Source organism: Silene latifolia, chromosome Y, assembly GCF_048544455.1.
Source record: "Silene latifolia isolate original U9 population chromosome Y, ASM4854445v1, whole genome shotgun sequence".
NCBI lineage: Eukaryota > Viridiplantae > Streptophyta > Magnoliopsida > Caryophyllales > Caryophyllaceae > Silene > Silene latifolia.
In genome coordinates, this window is record NC_133538.1 from 140,955,252 (window position 1) to 140,970,800 (window position 15,549).

Sequence of the window (15,549 nt, forward strand, 5' to 3'; positions counted from 1 at the left end):
CATTCTTGTTTGCCGCCTCTACCGCGCCGTTAGTATGTGGTCTATAGGGCGAAGAGTGGTGATGCTTAATCTTATATTTGGCTAGCAATTGCTCGGTTTCAGCTTGGAAGTGTGACCCATTATCACTAATGATCTCATGTGGGCAACCATATCGACAGATGATGTTGTTTTGTATGAATTTTGCCACATTTTTAGCCGTAAGACCGGTGTAGGAAGCCGCTTCTACCCATTTGGTGAAATAGTCAATCGCCACTAGAATGAAAAAAGGTGACCTCCTGTTCCGGCTGGGGTTATCTTTCCGATTATGTCAATTCCCCATGCGGAAAATGGCCAAGGAGATGTCATCGTGTATAGCAACGAAGGAGGGACATGTTGTACATTCCCGAAGATTTGGCAATTGTGGCAATGTCTCACGTATTTGATGCAATCGGATTCCATTGTGGTCCAATAATACCCTAAACGTGTGATTTTCTTTGCCATCATAGGCCCACTCATGTGGGGACCGCATTCTCCGTCGTGGACTTCTTCCATCGCCTTTCGTGCCTGTGAATGATCAAGGCAACGTAGGACTACACCAAGAGGTGTTCTTTTGTATAACTCTCCTTGCATCAGGATGTATTGAGAAGCTAATAGGCGTATAGCACGTTGTCCCCTTTTGTCCATATCCGGTGGATAGGTACCATTAAGCTTGAAATTCAGGATTGCTTGGAACCAGGGTTCCTGTGCGATTTCCTCTTCATTGGTGATTTGGTGGACATAAGCGGTTCGACCGTCGTTCGATACACAAGGGCATGTCTATCATGTGATCTGGCATATTTATCAAGGATGCAAGTTTCGCAAGAGCGTCTGCAAATTGATTTTCCTCCCGAGGTAGGTGTAAGTAGGTTACGTGATCAAAGAATTGAGCCACTTGGTCTATCCTAGCCTGAAAGGGTGCGAGGCTTTCACTTCGGATTTTCCAAGATCCTGTAACTTGGTTGATGATTAGTGATGAGTCCCCATGTACTCGGAGGTTTTTGATGCCTAAGCTTACTGCCGCTTGTAGCCCAATGAGACAAGCTTCATACTGCGGCGTTGTTTTGTCACCTCGAAGTCGAGTTTGACAGAAATCGGTGTATGCTCACCTTCAGGAGAAATGAGCAACACTCCTATTCCGAATCCTCTTAAATTTGATGCTCCATCAAAGTATAGATCCCAGGAGTCTACATCTGTTTGAAGTATATCCTCGTCGGGAAATGACCAAGTATCTATGGTTTGTGCGTCGTTGATGGGATTTTATGCGAAGAATTCGGCGACGGCGCGACCTTTTATAACTTTTAGTGGCACATATTTGAGGTCGAATTCGAGAGCATCGAGTCCACCTTGCAAGACGTCCCGTTGAGGACGGGTTTCTCGAAGAGGTATTTGATTTGGATCCATTTTGGAATATATTTTGACGGAGTAGCTAAGCATGTAGTGACGTAGCTTCTTCGTTGCCCACACAAGAGCGAGGCATGTCTTTTCGAGTTGCGAGTATTTGCACTCATATTCCAGGAACTTCTTACTTAGATAGTAAATAGCTCTTTCTTCGCTTCCTACAGTTTGAGCCAACATGGCACCCATGGCGGTTTAAGATTCTTGTGAGATATAAACCAAGAGGTTGATCTTGTTGTGGCGGCATGAGCACTGGTGGTTTAGCCAATATCTCCTTGATTTGGTCAAACGCCTTTTGACAATCATCATCCCACATGGTGTGGTCTGTTTTCTTGAGTTTCTTGAAGATAGGCTCACAAATCATTGTAAGTTTCGATATGAATCGACTTATGTATTGTACTTTTCCCAGGGAATCCTCGACTTCTTTTTTGTTTGAGGTTGTGGCATTTCGATCGAGCTTTGATTTTGGAAGGATCTATTTCTATACCTCTTTGGTGACGACGTATCCCGGGAGTTTCCCGGATGTTACCCCAAATGTGCATTTACGGGGTTGAGTCTCATGTTGTACTTTCGTAGCCTTGCGAAGAATTTGCGAAGGTTTGCAATATGTCCCTCTCTTTCCTTGGACTTGACGATCATGTCATCTACATATACCTCAACTTCTTTGTGCATCATGTCATGTAGGAGTGTAGTTGCGGTGCGTTGGTATATAGCTCCGGCGTTGATCAATCCGAATGGCATTCTTTGTATAGCAATATGTTCCCATTGGGTGACGAATGCGGTCTTGTGCATATCTTCCATGGCCATCTTGATTTGGTTATAACCCGCATATCCATCCATGAAGGATAGTAATGCGTGGTCTGCAGTATTGTCCACCAATATGTCAATGTGAGGTAGAGGAAAGTCATCTTTTGGACTCGCTTTGTTTAAGTCCATAAAGTCAACACAAACACGGATTCTCCCATCCTTTTTGGGTACGGGTACTATGTTAGCTACCCAGTCAGAATACTCGGAAACTTTGATGAACCCGGCTTTGAATTGTTTATCAACTTCTTCCTTAATCTTTAGAGCCCATTCTGTTCTCATTCGTCGAAACTTCACATTTCACGGGTTTGAAACCTGGCTTAATCGGAATCCTATGTTCGGCGATATCCCTGTCGATCCCTGGCATGTCCTTGTAGGACCAAGCGAAAACGTCTTTGAATTCATTTAGGAGGTCTATGAAATCGGCCCTTTCGGTGGAGCTCAAGGTAGTCCCTATCCTAAGTTCTTTGGGTTCTAGTTCGGTTCCTACGTTAATGGGTTCGGTATCTTCTATTACTGGTCCCCCTTCCCCTTCTTGTAATATTTCTTTGGCTACGTAGGGAGGTATTTCGGTCAAGTCTGGGTCTTGGTCATCCTCAGTATCATCATAAACAGAATTGCACTCGAAAGAACACGAGAGAGTAAGCGAACCCGATTTATTCATATTAAGATTTGAGTAAAGTTGAAACAAAGAGGCCAACCGATCCATGGTCGGTGGTGGCAAAGGAACGATAGTTGGGGCATTTCCGAACTACCGTGACTACTCGAGGCTAAGCTAGGAGAAACGAAGGGAGTGGGGATGACAACGGGAGTAGACTCTCTAATGACTTCTCTAGACTCAGGACTCGACTCCGACTCGACTCCGACTCGACTCGAACTCGTCGTCTTGGTTCTCCTTTGAACATCTCTCCTTCTCCAAAGAGTGAGCTTGAAGAGTCTTCCTTGGTTGTTGGTCCATTTGATAGATTTTCTCCATCCTTTCTGCTTTGCTTTGTGTCGATTTACGTGATCAACGCGGTGGGGTTGAAGCGATCGTCCTGAAGTATCATAGTAATGATCTCATCCTGCGCGGCCCTAATGAATCGATCTTCTCCAAACAGTAGGCTCATAGCTTGTTCGTCGAAGCAAGGTGCTTGACGGGTTTTGACGGTAGGAACCGTTTCGGGAGGAATGAAGTAGCAATCGTGAAAGATCTCGATTCCGGCTAACTTCCTCTCAAGATAATGCCAAGGTTCGGGAAATCCGTGAAAGAGTTCTGAACTTCCTTCTTGAACGAAGTACCCATTTAGAGTGGGGAGATATGGTCTCATTTGGACTCCCACGTGCTTGCGATTTTGGACTTGAGCGAGCATTTCGAGAACTTCCTCTTTTGTGGGTTTGTACCCTAGTCCAAGTGGTATCCTTGTCGAGTTGCCTTCCTTGTATGGTGCAAAGGTATTTTTCCGAGTTGGGTTCAAAGGCATTCCAGGGAAGTATCCCTGAGATTTGAGTATGTGGTTGACCACCAAGTTGGAGTAGGGATTATAGTATAAGGGTGCCAACTCACTTTCTATGACATTCACACTTTGGAAGCCCCCAAGTTCGTATATGGGATCCGCAAGGACTCGATTGTTTGATTGTTTCTCGATTATTGCCTTGATGGGTGACGAAGTGATCGTCACAACTTTGCCATTTAGTGGGATCTTGATCTTTTGATGAAGGGTGGATGTTACCGCTTTAGAAGCATGAATCCAAGGCCTTCCCATAAGTATGTTGAATGAAGCTTCGATGTCCACTATTTGGAAGTTAACCTTTCGTTCAATTGGTCCCGTGGCTATGGTTAGGCTAGCAAGTCCAACCACTTTTCGTCGTGTACCGTCATATGCACGTACACCTTGATTGGTGGGGGTCCAATCCGACTCTTTCATGCCTAGCTTGTATGCCGTTTTGAGGGGTATGACGTTGACCGCGGAGCCATCATCTACCAAAGTCATTGGCACATTCTTCTTTAGACAAATGACAGTGATGTATAGAGCAAGGTTGTGACTAGCGCCAAAAGGTGGCAAGTCTTCATCTGAGAAAGTAATAGGATTACTTAGCTTCGGTGATTCTTGGAAGACCAAGTTGACTACATCTTCAGGAGTGGAGTTATGTGCTACATTCAATTTGGCCAAAGCTTGCAGTAAAGCTTGGCGATGCGGAAATGAGCTTGCCACTAATTGCCAGACTGAAAGATCAGCCTTGGTCTTCTGTAATTGCTTGAGCAAATGATCAGTGGGGTCATCTTCGTTGTCATTTGGTGTGATGACGTTGGTTGGACCGTTTTGAGTAGTGCTTTGATATGGGCGACCCGAACGAGTTAGGTGATCCACATCTTGGTCTTCACCATTTTGGACTATTTCCTTGACTAAGGAGTTTTCAATGAGGTATTCGTCTTCATCATCATCGGCCCAAACCCCATTGACTGCAGCTAGTTCCTTCATTCTCATGATGTCACTTTCTAGTCGTATGATTTGATCGACTAGTTTATCAACCACGGTGACTACTTCTTGCATAGTGGCATTTTGAGAGAAGATCAATGGTACGCGTTCTTTAGGTATTGCATTGGGATCGCGCAAGGTCGTTACCATGTTTTCTAGTTCCATCACTTGTCTATCTACATTCCTTGCCCATGTGATGAAGTCGGAAATGGTAGGGGAGATAGTGGAGTAGAGCCTTTCTTTCTCAATTGCGTGAATTTCATTTTCGGTGGGAGAAATGAGGTGTGAGCAATCTAAGGTAGATTCATCACTTGTAATCACTAGAACTCCAAGAGGATTCTGAGTGTTGTTGGGCTTACCTCCTGGTGGAATTGGAAGTCGACCATCTTCAATCATATCTTGAAGCACGTGTTTCAACTTGTAGCATTTTTCTGTGTCGTGCCCTTTGCCCCTATGGTATTCACAGTAGGAATTTTCATCCCAGAATTTGGACTTCCTTTCGGGTTCGGGAGTAGGTCCGATGGGTTGGAGTTTACCTTGTTTAATTAGCCTTTTTAGGGCGTTGGAGTACGTATCCCCAAGGTTTGTGAATTTCCTTGGTGGAGTAGTTTTCTTGGATGGCTCGAGAAGGTTGACTTCGTCGGTCTTGCTAGTAGAGCCGTATGAACGACTTGTGGACCCTTGATATCCTCTACCTACCGTTTTGGACAAGAGTCCTTTACGGATGTCATCTTCAATTCGCGTCCCTAGTACAGTTAAGTCCTTGAAAGTCTTGATGTTTTGATATCTCAAATGGTTGGCATATATGGGCTTGAGATTATCCACAAACTTTTCCACAAGAGTAGCCTCATCCGTGCGTTCAACTAGTTGAGTACTAGTCTTCCTCCACCTACTTAGGAAGTCGGTGAATCCTTCTTTGTCATTTTGGGTAAGAACCTCTAGAGTACGCATGTTGACTTGGATCTCGGCATTATCCGCGTATTGTTTCGAGAACTCGATTGCGGCGTCTTCCCAAGTAGCGACCTTTTTGTGATCTAAAGTGTAGAACCATTGCTTCGTAATGGTGTCAAGAGATGAAGGAAAGATCGTTAAGAACATCTCGGGTTTGATGCCTTTGATAGACATGTAATCCTTGAACGCGCGGATGTGGTTCAAAGGGTTCTCATGTCCTTTAAACTTAGGGATATCCGTCATGCTAAAGTTAGTTGGCAATTTGGAATTGACGGCTTCATATTTGCGATTGTTTTCCCTATAAATGTCATCCCCCTTAAGGTACATCAATTGCTCCTCTAGGTATTGGAGTCTCTTCTCATTGCGAGTTGTTCCTATGATAGGATTCTCATCTTTAGACTCGTCATCGGAAAAACGTAGTACTTCACCCTTAAGGCGAGGCAACCTTCCCTCTACATCAAAGATACGGCCTTCGATAAGTTCAAGGCGGTCATAGGTTTGTTCTTGAGTGATTTGCATTTGGGCTAGCGCGGCTAGGATTCGATCATTACTCTCTTGAATTTGCTGGAGGTTTGTTTTATCGCTTGATCCGGGCATCTTGGAAACTGGATAAGAGATCGGCGACAAATCAAAACACGATCGACCATTCTATCACACTTGCTAAAAGAGGAAAAGTTTTGACTCGTGAAGTGGGTGTGTGCCACTTGTGTTGAGTGGATTTTGAAGAAAGACAAGGTCTTTGAAAATGTGTGTCCTAGTCAACTGTAGTGTAGTTGTAGGAGTGGACTCGAAGTGAGGTTTGAAATGGGCTTGTGGCCCGAATTTTGACACGACAATCGGACGGAGTTTTGACCGGATTTTGCGCTAATTGAAGGCCCTATTTCGAAATTCTTGTTTGAAAATAAGTATTTTGATTTTTTTTTGAAAATTCGTCATGGTTTTGTTTAGAAATGGTGATCACGTAGGGTTTACACACTTATACAGCCATTATAACGGGATGCTGAGTGCATTTAGAAGGGTTTTGGTTTAAAGGGTAGGTTGCCATACCGAACCATCAAACCCGAAGTCTGTGGAGAGGCTCGTGCCAAACAAGAGTAAGGCCGATTCCTAGTCCATTTCCTCAAGTAGTGAAGGCCCTTGATACAAACAAGAGTAAGCATCATGGTATGGATGACGTCAATCGCTATCCATCCTTAGGCCCAAATAAGAATTAGGACCGTTTAGACGGGACGATTGGTCGAATGGGTTGGGTTGGGCCTAGGAAGGCCGAATAAACGATCTAGGAAGACCGAGTTATGAAAACCGACAATTGTCTTGTACAAACTTATTCCCTAACCTTGTTCAAGTTTCACCCTTGCTACACGTAAGTGTATTATCCCCAGCGGAGTCGCCAAACTGTGGACAGCGGGCCTCCCACGGGGGCGCTTGGTGAAGGTCGAAAAACAAGCGTTTGCATTTTGTAAGGAGTCGCCACCAATTTTTATGGGAAATTGGAACCGTTCGAATACCTCGTGTCATGTCAAGACACAAAATAGTGACATGAACACTAAGCAATCGTTACCCTTAGCATTCTATGTCTAGAATGACTCTCGTGGATGCCAATGAACACGGGTGCTCACGGAGATCTGGAGTAAGGGGTGAGGGTACGTATTAGGAAGCTCTTTTGATCGAACACCTAATCCCGCCCGCCTCGATAGCGGCCTCTACTAATGATTAGGGAAGTTATTCGTACTTGATATATCGTCGGTTATATGCATGCAATGCAACATCCAAGTTTTAATCCTAGCATGTGAGAATTAACTAAGTCGGTTGACACGTAATTAGCATACAATTGGGTCGAAGTTGGAATTTAATGTTGATTTACATGTGGAAACATACAAGTAATAAAAGAAATACAATAATCATAAATTACAATAATGAAAATTACATTAATTACAACGGATAGGCGATTTATGTCGAAAATACCTTTAAAACGGATAGATTGAGAAAAAGAATAAAAGAATAAAAAGAAATAAATTACGAACAGGAATTAGCGTGATATTACGGATAATAGCTAGTTAATACGTGGACTAATTAAACTAGGTCAAGGCAGAAACGGAGTTCGTGGGGACGAAATCATCTGGAACAGCGCAGTTAGAGACTGCGCCCTGCGGAAGAGGCACGCAGCGATTCTTTGCGTCTGTTCCAAGGGTGAGTTAAGGCCGTGAAGCGGAAGCGCAAATCGTTAATGTTAATTGGTAATTTTATGGATCGATTAAATTATTTACTCGGATGAAAGTGATTAATACTTTTATTACATGTCAATGATGGTCATGAAAGCGATAAACATGGATGAGACGGATGCAAACGGATTATTTACATGAAATTATGATGGAAACATTAATGAGTTCTCTGTTGAAATAAGTCAATTAGGCTAAATACGACGGATATACAACGAATATGCGAATAAGCAGATGAAAATTATATCAATGACGAATTCCAGAAACTCAATATGAACAAATTGAATCTCTAAAACCCGGGTTTGAATTTAATGACGAAAACCCGCAAATATGAATTATAAGGGATTTAAGTCGGATTTGTGATAATTAAAACATATTAATGAATGATGAATTATGTGATATAATATACATGTGAATATTAAACTATTGTGATGAAGAATTAAAGAAAATAAACGAAACAAATAACAAACACACGAATTACAGAGGACGAAGAAGAAGAAAAGAAGCGAGGAAGCTGCGGCCTCACGAAGAGGCGCAGCAGAAGCTGCGCTCCTTCGAAAGAGGCGCAGCGATTCTTGCGTCTTTTCTCGACATCATCTCTTGGAAATCCGCAAAAAACGAGTCTTAAAGCACGGTTTTGGAAATCGATTTTAATGGTGTTTTCGACATAAATCTTACAACGATGATACGATAAATAAAATACAATAAATAAAAGAGGATTATACACCCTCGGACTTACATGTTGTGAAACGAGATGAACTAAGATATCGACTAGTGAATGCTCGACGCGAATGCAAAGAGAGTGCCCTCGTAAGAGGAAAACGATTGATTAATTTAAGTTGATTGAGTGTAGTTGGTCAAATTGGTCGGTCATGCAACGGAGAGGTGGTACCGGAAGGATCCGAGCTTACGTGGTTGGAAGTCCAAGCACGTAGGCGCCAATTAGTAAGAACAAAGTCTAGAATGCAAAGGGAGAAGAGAAGGGCGGACACTCGCGTGAGAAATATGAGGAACGAAGGCTTCTATTTATACTAATCACGCGGAGGAATAGGGTTTCGGAGACTCTTTGGAAGTGAATCTCGGAAAGATATGAAAAAAGATACGTAAGACATGCAAAGAAGGGCCTGGGAAGAGGCGCAGCGCCCATCGCTGCGTCTCTTGGAAGAGGCGCAAAGACTTTCTTGCGTCTATTCCCGGAGGTTTCCTCTCTATTTGAAGAAAGATTTCCGCGTTTGAGTTATGGTAGGACGGAAATAATTCGATTATCTTATGAATATTACGGGATATTGTTTGCCAAAAGATAGAATTTATGAAATATGGAATAGAAATATCCGGAACATTCCAGAATATTCCGACTCGGGATTTAACAGTTATCAGAAAATGGAGACGGTTTTTGACCCGGCCTCCGAATGTACTCTAATTACTGCCAAAACGACCGTATCGGGACGTAGATGACAACTAAGAGGTTGACATTTAATATTTGAGCAATCACTTGACGATAATCTTACGAACTGTCACAAATCGTTCCGCGAATCAAACATGCGGCCCAATCATCACCGGGTGGTTTGCGGGAGGTGCAGAAATGAGGTATCTACAGATTGTTTTCTACGTTAATATATCTTGGGTTTCTAAATTTGGATATGTCAGTTAATTTTAGGTATTCATTCTAGGCGTTATATTGCTTTGATCTAACATTAATTTTCGTCTGAGTTCGATAATGTAATAGGTGAAATCTGATTTCATTTTTCTTAATGAAAAATTTTACAAGTTTCTATTTTTCTATTGCAAATGTTCAAAATTGGTGTAAACTACGGGATTCGCGTGAATAACATACACGTTGGAGTAATAGCTACTAATTTTATGTTTCTGTAAAATAGTCCTCCGTCTCAACTATTTATTTATCATTTTTATATTATGCAAGAGTGATAGTGAATCTAACCGTCTTTGTTTACCTTTTTATTCTACTCGAGAGTGATAGCAAATCTAACATTTTGTCTATGAAATTGTTGGGATCGCCAATTACTTCGTATTTTTTTCTTTAATGCACGAGTGATCATATAGTACATTGTATGTGGGGAGGATTCTCATGCTCCTGATTTATTACGAAGTAAGCGATCACAAATTTGATATTTGTTGATAAATATTGGTTTTTATCTTTAGTGGAACAAAAAAAAAAGATTACCTATTGAATAATAATAATAATAATAATAATAATAATAATAATAATAATAATAATAATAATAATAATAATAATAATAATAATAATAATAATAATAATAATAATAATAATAATAATAAAGTCGAGTTGTATTGAAAAATGAATTGATCATGGCTTCCAAAACAATTGTGTCTCTTCTCATAAAGCAAGTGCTAAAATGATTCTACACTTTTTGTAATTATATTGAATTGCGGAATGTTCATGCTATAGAAAGACGGAGAAAAGATAAACACTACTATTAAGGCCGACTAATAAGTTAATGGAATTCGGCCCTAATTCCGAGTGACTCGTGTATAAATATATTCCGTTGATTAATGAGAAGGCATCACATATCATTTACACAAAACACATATTCTAACATGGTATCAGGATCGGGAAAACCCTACACTTCCATAGGTTTCTCTGCCGTCTAGCTCTATCGTCGTTCTCCTTCTTCTTTGTGATCGACAATGGCTGGCACAGATACCACTACCACTACTAACAACAAAATCGATTCTTTATCACCTTTTTCCCTTGTTAATCTCGAAGGGCCTGGACAATCGATTACCCACGTTAAACTCCGGAGCGACAATTATGAAGAATGGAGTCGTTCAATGCGTCGATCTTTGAAATCAAGACGCAAATTCGGGTTTTGCGATGGGATGATTGACAAGCCTACGGATGAATTCATGCTCGGGCAGTGGGAGGTTGTTCATTGCACCGTGGTACAATGGATCTTAAACTCAATCGATCCATCAATTCGAGACAGTGTCTCGGATACAGACGATGCTCGCCTGCTATGATCGGAATTAGCGGACCATTATTCGGTTATTGATGGGGCAAAAATTCATCACTTGAAGACTCAATTACATGAATGTCGTCAAATGAAAGGTATGTCGGTAACCACATATTATGGTCATTTGAAAACTTTATGGGATGCCCTAACTACTCATGAACCCCCTTTTTCGTGTACTACTGTCGGCTGTACTTGCAGCGTAACTAAAGCTGCACTTGCTCGGCAAGATTCAGAGCGGCTCCATCAATTTCTTATGGGTATAGACATGTCTCTTTATGGCCTCATTCGTAACCATCAGCTATCGCTTGATCCCTTACCGTCTCTCAGCCACGTATAGCATGCAGTTTTGCAAGAGGAACGACTCCTAGCTGCTCCCACGGTTGTCCCTGAGGTGTCGGACGTCATGGCCTTCACTGTTAAGGGTACTCCTGCTGCCGCTACTTCCTCGTCGTCCGTTCTTGATTGGCGTGCCCTGAGAGATGCCGAGAGGCTGGAGCGACAGAAATTGAAATGCTCTTTTTGCGATGCTCCGGGTCATGAGGTCAACAATTGTTTTATCAAATCACAGAAATTCCCAGAATGGTGGGGTGATCGTCCCCGTACTCTTGAAGCAATGAAAGCAAAACGGGCTGCATCCTCTCGCACAACAGCCCGTGTGAATTTTCTAGGTGGCCACAACTCCACTTCTATTTCGTCTCAGGATCGTCTCAGTGGTATGTCTCCTCATTGGATTATTGATACAGGCGCCTCAAATCACATAACTGGAGATGACTCATGGTTGGCTGACCCACATCGTATTCCTCCATATCCGGTTACGCTCCCCAACGGACACAGTGTGTCGGCTACTTTAGCTGGGACGGTTCGATTAAATGAATTTCTTGTTTTAAGAAATGTTTTATATGTACCGAGTCATACTTGCAATCTTTTGTCGGTCTCTCAATTGGTTGCTGCAACGGACTGTGTTATTAGTTTTACTAACACTTCTTGTCATATTCAGGACCGTTCTTTGAGGACGAGGATTGGAGTCGGTGAGCAACGGGAGGGCCTGTATTTGCTGCGTGCGGTGGTTAAACCAACAATAAACCGGGTGAGCGCTGATTCGTTTGAATTATGGCATCGACGGCTTGGCCATCCATCCGATAAAGTCGTTAAATTTTTACCTTGTGTTAGTCATTCTCGTTCCAGTTCAAACATTGTTTGCGATATTTGTCATGAGGCCAAGCATAGTCATAGTAGTTTTGACTCGAATGATAATAAAGCCTCGACAATTTTTGAATTAATTCATCGTGATTTATGGGCCCGTATCGGTCCCCGTCTACCTGTGGTGCCAAGTATTTCTTCACGATTGTGGATGATTATTCAAGAACTGTTTGGGTTTATTTGCTTCTTGATAAAACTGAGGTTACCGATATGTTTTTAAATTTCTTTGCTATGGTTAAAACCCAGTTCTCAGTGATGCGTGTCTTTTATATGATGTTTTACATCCCATTTTACACGCATTTAAGAGCTCATTCATGTAGTTTATGCTACATTTCTTCCTATTTCCGTCTACTTCCGTATTTTTGTACATTATTGAAGAAATGTGAAGAATCCAACGGAAATCGAGCTAAATCCGTCCCCGAGTATCTTGCATTGCATTTGACGTGAAGTATTCGCTTAAGGAACGAGCTTGGTGCGCAATTCAAGGCCCAAAAGACAAATCCACGAGATTATAGAAGTCAAGTAGCAGCTCAAGCAGTCGATCGACCACTACCATCAGTCGATCGACCAACCATCGGGTTCCAGAAGCCACTTTGTTCATTGCTATTCGATCGATCGACCGACCCTAGCAATCGATCGACCAAACGCTATTCCGCACGAGAATTAAAAGACCGTGAATCTTGAAGCCCAAAGTTATGTTAGGTTTAGGAAATAAAGTTACGTTAGTTGCTATATAACGTAACCTAGAAACATCAGTTTTGACATCAAGTTTTTACATTAAGTTTTACATACAATTCTTTAGAAATAATTAGGGTTTGGGAAACTATTTCGCATTGGATTTTCGTTGTGATTTCAATCATTCCGTTATGATCTTTCTGCAATTTCGGTATTCACTTGCTCTATTTTCAGTTCATCTTTATTGCATTGTTAGTATAGGAATTGTTAGTTAGTCTCCCGAAACCGTATTATCTTTATTGTTAATTGTTTGTTCATTCGTTTTAAGCAAGAAACCTTCTGTCTATTTCGTTAATTTCATTGTTGTTATCAACGTTAGTATGAGTAGCTAAATCAATTATGCTAGGATGTAGGCGAATTATAGCGTAGGCGGCGTAGTATTGTTTTGGACAGAATTCGCATGTCAGTCGATCGACCGCCATACCTGGTCGATCGACTAACCACGTGAGGTTACCTTTCGTTTTAATTGATTTTAATGTTGTATTTAACGAATCGAATGCATGCGACCAGTTAGATGCTTAATTTATAACTGACCCATTAGATCGAAAGATAGGGACAGTTGTTAGACCACCAATTAAAATGACTAAACTGTGCTGAGATCGAAAGATAGGTATAGTTTAGACCGTTAGTCACTTTTCAGGACGAGAGTCACTATTGGTGATATTAGGGACTTATAGTGAGATCGAAAGATGCTATCTGTTAAGAGTAGACCGAGAGGACCTCTTGTTTTCCCGCCTCACTTGTGTTTGATTCAGACCGACTTAGTATGCTGCCGTCGAAGCTGTAATGAACCGACCATCCTAGTACCCCTTCTTTATCTGTTTAATCCGTCTTTTTAGTTTATTATCTTTATTTATTCTTAGCTATAGACCAATTCAACTCAACCCATACACTCGTTACCTTAGACTAGAATTAGACAGCTAGAAATTACGTCTGCCTCCTTGTGGTTCGACCCTGTTACCACTAGCCTAGGTTAGTCTTAATAGGAAATTATAAATCTTATTTTTGGTACTCACAACGACGGGTATCAAATTTTGGCGCCGTTGCCGGGGAGGCAATAGTTCTAATTTTTAGTTGTTTTATTTTTAGTCTTTCTTAGTTTAAGGGACATCCGTTCCTTAAACTTTTCTTATATTCTTTTTGTAGTTTCTTCTTATGCGCAGGTCACAGGGTGGTGAACTAGTACCATTAAATCCTGAGATCGAGAAATCCTTGCGCGAGTTGAGACGATCACAAAGGGTATTACCGACAGAGGAAGAGCTGAGTACTCTGTCAAGCTACTACAAGAACGCTCTGTTCAAAGGAGATCCACCTACATCTCTCCTCTCTTCTTCTTGAGACAGTTACTTCTCCGAAATCCTAGTCATGGCTGAAGAAGCAACCATTGCTAGTCACTCAGAACCTACAGCTGCGAATCTCTACAAAGGATTCGAACTACCTGGGGAGGCGAGAAAATTCGAGCCAAAGCCTTCCTACATTAACCTGGTTGAGAGAAACCAGTTCGGGGGAGCTGCAAATGAAGATGCAGCCAAGCACATGGAGATTTTTATTGATTATTGTTGCTCTATACCCCCGCTAGCCGGTGTGACCCAAGATCAGATCAAGGAGACCATGTTCATTTTCTCTCTTCGTGATGCTGCAAGAGAGTGGTATAGAGATCTGGACCGAGCCGCACATGGGATCACTGACTGGAATTCCTTAGCCCTGGCATTCTACAAAAAGTACTTCTCTGCCTCGAAGACGAATGCCATTAGAGCTCAGATCACGAGCTTTAAACAAGGGCCAGATGAGAACTTCCATGAAGCATGGGTCCGTTTCAAGAAACTGGTGCGAACCATACCGCACCATGGGTTCGAAAATCGGAGCTTGTGCAATCAGTTCTATAATGGATTGTATGACGATCAGAGGGCCATATTGGATGCTGCAGCCAATGGCCGATTTGCTGAGAACATGGGAGAGACCAAGGGGTGGAAGATCATCGATGATCTGGCCACTCATAAGGCCGAATATGGGAATTCGAGAGGAAACCGAGGAGAGCCGCTTTGAATCTTCCTCTGTTCTCGCACTAGAAGCCCTCACTGCAAGGTTTGACAAATATGAATTAGGAGGAGCTTCTAAAGGTGGGATGTACCAAGTAAATGCTGTTTCAGACGGTCCTTTCATCTGTAGAAGATGTGGAGCTGAGGGACATTTCTCAGAGAATTGTCCCAGTCCTTTCGAGTCTTGTGCTGCCTTTCAACACTATAGGCAGACAAGCACGTACTATGAGCCGAATGTCCACCCCAACTTGAGGTGGAGTAGCCAGAATGTTCTAAATCCGACTCAACCCCCACAACAGCAGCAGCAGCAAGCTTATGTGCCCCCTCATCATAAGCAACAACAATATCAAAAACCTCCCTATGTGCCACAGCAGCAACAATCCTAGAATTCTGATTTTACTGAGTTTAAGAACTTGCTGCTGAAGGAGTCCCAAGCTAGAGAGGCCGGGATGAAGCTACTAGAGAGCAAAATCGCTCAGTTGGCTAGTAAGAGTACCACTCGAGCTCCCGGACACTTACCGACTCAAACTGACCAGAAAGAGACCCTAAATGCCATTACTTTGAGGAGTGGGTCTACCCTGGAGGGGCCTGCATTGGTCGAGGATGCCCCTGAAAAGAATGAGGCGGAACTGAGTCAAAACAAAGCTGTAACGAATAATTAAAAGAAAAAGGCGTCTACCAGGTATATCGGTCCGATCGATCGATATACTTGGTCGATCGACCGATATGCGGTTAC

At 42.3% G+C, this 15,549-nt stretch overlaps 1 non-coding gene across 1 annotated transcript; it reads right to left on the reverse strand.

The window, feature by feature from the left end:
* Window positions 1–14,520: 14,520 nt before the first annotated feature.
* On the reverse strand, window positions 14,521–14,627 carry LOC141636306 (small nucleolar RNA R71). Its single transcript, XR_012540927.1, has one exon. It is a non-coding gene; the product is annotated as a small nucleolar RNA R71 (small nucleolar RNA).
* Window positions 14,628–15,549: the final 922 nt, after the last annotated feature.